Source organism: Lolium rigidum, chromosome 5 (assembly GCF_022539505.1).
Source record: "Lolium rigidum isolate FL_2022 chromosome 5, APGP_CSIRO_Lrig_0.1, whole genome shotgun sequence".
NCBI lineage: Eukaryota > Viridiplantae > Streptophyta > Magnoliopsida > Poales > Poaceae > Lolium > Lolium rigidum.
Window position 1 is genome coordinate 132520550 of NC_061512.1, and position 6699 is coordinate 132527248.

Genomic DNA, 6699 nt, shown 5'->3' on the forward strand with positions numbered 1-6699 from the left:
CCTAAGAGACCCACACGGTGCACACACTCGTCACCTTTACACACGTGGGACGCAGGAGTCTCCGGAGATCACATAGGTAAAACTCACTTGACTAGCATAATGACATCTAGATTACAAGCATCATCATATGAATCTCAATCATGTAAGGCAGCTCATGAGATTATTGTATTGAAGCACATAGGAGAGAGATGAACCACATAGCTACCGGCATGCACCCCGAGCCTCGATGGAGAACTACTCCTCCTCATGGGAGCAAGCAGCGGTGATGAAGATGGCGGTGGAGATGGCAGCGGTGTCGATGGAGAAGCCTTCCGGGGCACTTCCCCGCTCCGGCAGGTGCCGAACAGAGATCCCGTCCCCCGCATCTTGGCTTCGCGATGGCGGCGGCTCTGGAAGGTTTTCGTGGGTTTCGTCGAACGCCTCAGGGTTTTCGCGACGGAGGCTTTAAATAGGCGAAGAGGCGGCTCTGGAGGGCTAAAGGGCTGGCCAAACCCTAGGGGGGCGCGGGCCCCCCCTAGGCCGCGCCAGTGTATGGTGTGGCGGGCTCGTGCCCCCCTCCGGTCCCTCTCGTGTGTCTCCGGATGCTTCCGGGGATTCTAAGATCTTTGGCGTTTATTTCGTCCGATTCCGAGAATATTTCGTTACTAGGATTTCGAAACCAAAAACAGCAGAAAACAGAACCGGCACTTCGGCATCTTGTTAATAGGTTAGTTCCGTAAAATGCACGAATATGACATAAAGTGTGCATATAACATGTAGATAACATCAATAATGTGGCATGGAACACAAGAAATTATCGATACGTTGGAGACGTATCGCATCCCCAAGCTTAGTTTTGCTCGTCCCGAGCAGGTAAAACGATAACAAAGATAATTTCGGAGTGACATGCCATCATAAACTTGATCATACTATTTGTAAAGCATATGTAGTGAATGCAGCGATCAAAACAATGTGTATGACATGAGTAAACAAGTGGATCATAAAGCAAAGACTTTTCATGAATAGCACTTCAAGACAAGCATCAATAAGTCTTGCATAAGAGTTAACTCATAAAGCAATAATTCAAAGTAAAGGTATTGAAGCAACACAAAAGAAGATTAAGTTTCAACTGTTGCTTTCAACTTGTAACATGTATATCTCATGGATATTGTCAACATAGAGTAATATAATAAGTGCAATAAGCAAGTATGTAGGAATCAATGCACAGCTCACACAAGTGTTTGCTTCTTGAGGTGGAGAGAAATAGGTGAACCGACTCAACATTGAAAGTAAAAGAATGGTCCTCATAGAGGAAAAGCATCGATTGCTATATTTGTGCTAGAGCTTTGATTTTGAAAACATGAAACAATTTTGTCAACGGTAGTAATAAAGCATATGCATCATGTAAATTATATCTTATAAGTTGCAAGCCTCATGCATAGTGTACCAATAGTGCTCGCACCTTGTCCTAATTAGCTTGGGTTAACACCGATCATCATTGCATAACATATGTTTCAACCAAGTGTCACAAAGGGGTACCTCTATGCCGCCCGTACAAGGGTCTAAGGAGAAAGTTCGCATTGGATTTCTCGCTTTTGATCATTCTTCAACTTAGACACCCATACCGGGACAACATAGACAACGTGATAATGGACTCCTCTTTTAATGCTTAAGCATTCAACAACAGCTTAATATTCTCATAAGAGATTGAGGTTTTATGTCCAAACCGAAACTTCCACCATGATTCATGGCTTTAGTTAGCGGCCCAATGTTCTTCTCTAACAGTATGCATACTCAAACCATTTGATTGTGAAAACCGCCCTTACTTCGTACAAGACGAACATGCATAGCAACTCACATGATATTCAACAAAGAGTAGATGGCGTCCCCGTGAACATGGTTATCGCACAACAAGCAACTTAATAAGAGATAAAGTGCATAAGTACATATTCAATACCACAATAGTTTTTAAGCTATTTTGTCCCATGAGCTATATATTGCAAAGGCGAATGATGGAAATTTAAAGGTAGCACTCAAGCAATTTACTTTGGAATGGCGGAGAAATACCATGTAGTAGGTAGGTATGGTGGACACAAATGGCATAGTGGTTGGCTCAAGGATTTTGGATGCATGAGAAGTATTCCCTCTCGATACAAGGTTTATGCTAGCAAGGTTATTTGAAACAAACACAAGGATGAACGGTGCAGACAAAACTCACATAAAAGACATATTGTAAACATTATAAGACTCTACACCGTCTTCCTTGTTGTTCAAAACTCAATACTAGAAATTATCTAGACCTTAGAGAGACCAATTATGCAAACCAAATTTTAGCAAGCTCTATGTATTTCTTCATTAATAGGTGCAAAGTATATGATGCAAGAGCTTAAACATGAGCACAACAATTGCCAAGTATCACATTACCCAAGACATTATAGCAATTACTACATGTATCATTTTCCAATTCCAACCATATAACAATTTAACGAAGAGGAAACTTCGCCATGAATATTATGAGCTAAGAACACATGTGTTCATATGAACCAACGGAGCGTGTCTCTCTCCAACAAAAGCATGATGTAATCCAATTTATTCAAACACAAACAAAAATAGAAACAAACAAACAGACGCTCCAAGTAAAGTACATAAGATGTGGCCGAATAAAAATATAGTTTCAAGAGAAGGAACCTGATAATTTGTCGATGAAGAAGGGGATGCCTTGGGCATCCCCAAGTTTAGACGCTTGAGTCTTCTTGATATATGCAGGGATGAACCACCGGGGCATCCCCAAGCTTATACTTTTCACTCTTCTTGATCGTAGTATATCATCCTCCTCTCTTGACCCTTGAAAACTTCCTCCACACCAAACTCGAAACAACTCATTAGAGGGTTAGTGGACAATAAAAATTAACATGTTCAGAGGTGACACAATCATTCTTAACACTTCTGGACATTGCATAAAGCTACCGGACATTAATGGATCAAAGAAATTCATCCAACATAGCAAAAGAGGCAATGCGAAATAAAAGGCAGAATCTGTCAAAACAGAACAGTCCGTAAATATAGATTTTATTAGGCCACCAGACTTGCTCAAACGAAAATGCTCAAATTGAATGAAAATTGCGTACATATCTGAGGATCACTCACGTAAATTTGCATAATTTTCTGAGTTAGCTACAGAGAATTAGACCCAGATTCGTGACAAAGAAAGAAATCTGCTTCTCGCAAAGAATCCAAATCTAGTACTTACTTTACTATCAAAGACTTTACTTGGCACAACAAAACACAAAACTAAGATAAGGAGAGGTTGCTACAGTAGTAAACAACTTCCAAGACAAAAATATAAAACAAAGTACTGTAGCAAAATAACACATGGGTTATCTCTCAAGAAGTTCTTTTCTTTATAGCCATTAAGATGGGCTCAGCAGTTTTAATGATGCACTCGCAAGAAATAGTATTTGAAGCAAAAGAGAGCATCAAGAGGCAAATTCAAAACACATTTAAGTCTAACATGCTTCCTATGCATAGGAATCTTGTAAATAAACAAGTTCATGAAGAGCAAAGTAACAAGCATAGGAAGATAAAACAAGTGTAGCTTCAAAAATTTCAAGCACATAGAGAGGCATTTTAGTAACATGAAAATTTCTACAACCATATTTTCCTCTCTCATAATAACTTTCAGTAGCAACATGAGCAAAGTCAACAATATAACTATCACATAAATCATTCTTATCATGAGTCTCATGCATAAAATTATTACTCTCCACATAGGCATAATCAATTTTATTAGTTGTAGTGGGAGCAAATTCAACAAAGTAGCTATCATTATTATTCTCATCAAGTGTAGGAGGCATAGTATAATCACAACAAAATTTACTCTCCATAGTAGGTGGCACCAAAAGACCACTATCATTATCATCATCGTAAATAGGAGGCAAAGTATCATCAAAGAAAATTTTCTCCTCAATGCTTGGGGGACTAAAAAGATCATGAAACCCAGCCTTCCCCAAGCTTAGCATTTTCCATATCATTATCAACAATGGTGTTCAAAGCGTTCATACTAATATTACTACCAGAGATGCAAATAAGATTTCATAGGTTTTTTAATTTTCGCATCAAACAATCCATGTTTTAAATCGAGAAATAGAATAAGAAGCTCACTCTTGTACATTATGCCAAACTAGTGTAAACAAGAAACAACAAGATGCAATTGCAGGATCTAAAGGAAATAGCTTTGAGCACACACACAACGGCACCGGAAAAATACTTTACCTGGGACCGTAGTATGAGTGCCTTTTTACCTTTCCTCCCGAGCAACGGCGCCTTAAAAGTGCTTGATGTCTACGGGAGCTTCTATTCTTGTAGACAGTGTTGGGCCTCCAAGAGCAGAGGTTTGTAGAACAGCAAGCAAGTTTCCCTTAAGTGGATACCCAAGGTTTATCGAACTCAGGGAGGAAGAGGTCAAAGATATCCCTCTCATGCAACCCTGCAACCACAAAGCAAGAAGTCTCTTGTGTCCCCAACACACCTAATAGGTGCACTAGTTCGGCGAATAGATAGTGAAATACAGGTGGTATGAATAAGCAGTAGCAACGGCAACGACACCCGTAAAAGTGCTTTGCCCGTAACAAGTAAACAAGCAGTAGTAATGCAAGACAGTAGTAACACGAAGAAATAGTAAACAAGCAGACGATAGCGATATTTAGGAACAAGGCCTAGGGATTAGACTTTCACTAGTGGACACTCTCAACATTGATCACATAACGTAACGTATAAATGCATACTCTACACTCTTGTTGGATGATGAACATATTGCGTAGGATTATACGAACCCTCAATGCCGGAGTTAACAAGCTCCACAATAATGCTCATGTTTTAGTAACCTTTAGTGTAAGATAGATCAACAGACTAAACCAAGTACTAGCATAGCATGCACACTGTCACCTTCATGCATATGTAGGAGGAATAGATCACATCAATATTATCATAGCAATAGTTAACTTCGCAATCTACAAGAGATTGTGATCATAGCATAAACCAAGTACTAACACGGTGCACACACTGTCACCTTTGCACACGTGTAGGAGGAATAAAACTACTTTAATAACACATCACTAGAGTAGCACATAGATAAATTGTGATACAAACACATTGCAATCATAAAGAGATATAAATAAGCACCTCACTATGCTCTTCAACAAGTGAATAAGTATTCTGTGAAATATGGCCTAAGAGACCCACACGGTGCACACACTGTCACCTTTACACACGTGGGACGAGGAGTCTCCGGAGATCACATAGGTAAAACTCACTTGACTAGCATAATGACATCGAGATTACAAGCATCATCATATGAATCTCAATCATGTAAGGCAGCTCATGAGATTATTGTATTGAAGCACATAGGAGAGAGATGAACCACATAGCTACCGGTACAGCCCCGAGCCACGATGGAGAACTACTCCCTCCTCATGGGAGCAGCAGCGGTGATGAAGATGGCGGTGGAGATGGCAGCGGTGTCGATGGAGAAGCCTTCCGGGGCACTTCCCCGCTCCGGCAGGTGCCGGAACGAGATCCCGTCCCCCGGATCTTGGCTTCGCGATGGCGGCGGCTCGGGAAGGTTTTCGTGGGTTTCGTCGAACGCCTCGGTGGTTTTCGCGACGGAGGCTTTAAATAGGCGAAGAGGCGGCTCGGAGGGCCGAAGGGCTGGCCAAACCCTAGGGGGCGCGGGCCCCCTAGGCCGCGCCGAGGTATGGTGTGGTGGGCTCGTGCCCCCCTCCGGTCCCTCTCGTGTGTTCCGGATGCTTTCGGGGATTCTAAGATCTTTGGCGTTGATTTCGTCCGATTCCGAGAATATTTCGTTACTAGGATTTCGAAACCAAAAACAGCGAGAAAACGTGAACCGGCACTTCGGCATCTTGTTAATAGGTTAGTTCCGTAAAATGCACGAATATGACATAAAGTGTGCATATAACATGTAGATAACATCAATAATGTGGCATGGAACACAAGAAATTATCGATACGTTGGAGACGTATCAGGCCTGCGCGGCCCTAGCGTGTGGGGCCCCCGTGACGCCCCTTGACCTGCCCTTCCGCCTACTTAAAGTCTTCGTCGCGAAACCCCCAGTACCGAGAGCCACGATACGGAAAACCTTCCAGAGACGCCGCCGCCAATCCCATCTCGTGGGATTCAGGAGATCGCCTCCGCACCTCGCCGGAGAGGGGAATCATCTCCCGAAGGTCTCTTCATCGCCATGATCGCCTCCGGATCGATGTGTGAGTAGTCCACCCCTGGACTATGGGTCCATAGCAGTAGCTAGATGGTTGTCTTCTCCTCATTGTGCTATCATGTTAGATCTTGTGAGCTTCCTATCATGATCAAGATCATCTATTTGTAATCCTACATGTTGTGTTTGTTGGGATCCGATGAATATTGAATACTATGTCAAGTTGATTATCAATCTATCATATATGTTGTTTATGTTCTTGCATGTAATATCCCAGGTTTAGAGACGATCGAGGGGTAGATTTTAGAAAGGGATGTGCATTGCATAGCAAATTCTGAGGAAATTTCGCGCTTTTAAACAAAAAACTGCATCGAATGGGGAACAAGTTTCTCTCTCGACACCTTACAAGGTTAGGGTTTCGAGTGTGCGACAAACTTGCATCTCGCTTAACTAGATTAGGGTTTTGAGTTGAGAGGGGAGAGTTTGAAACA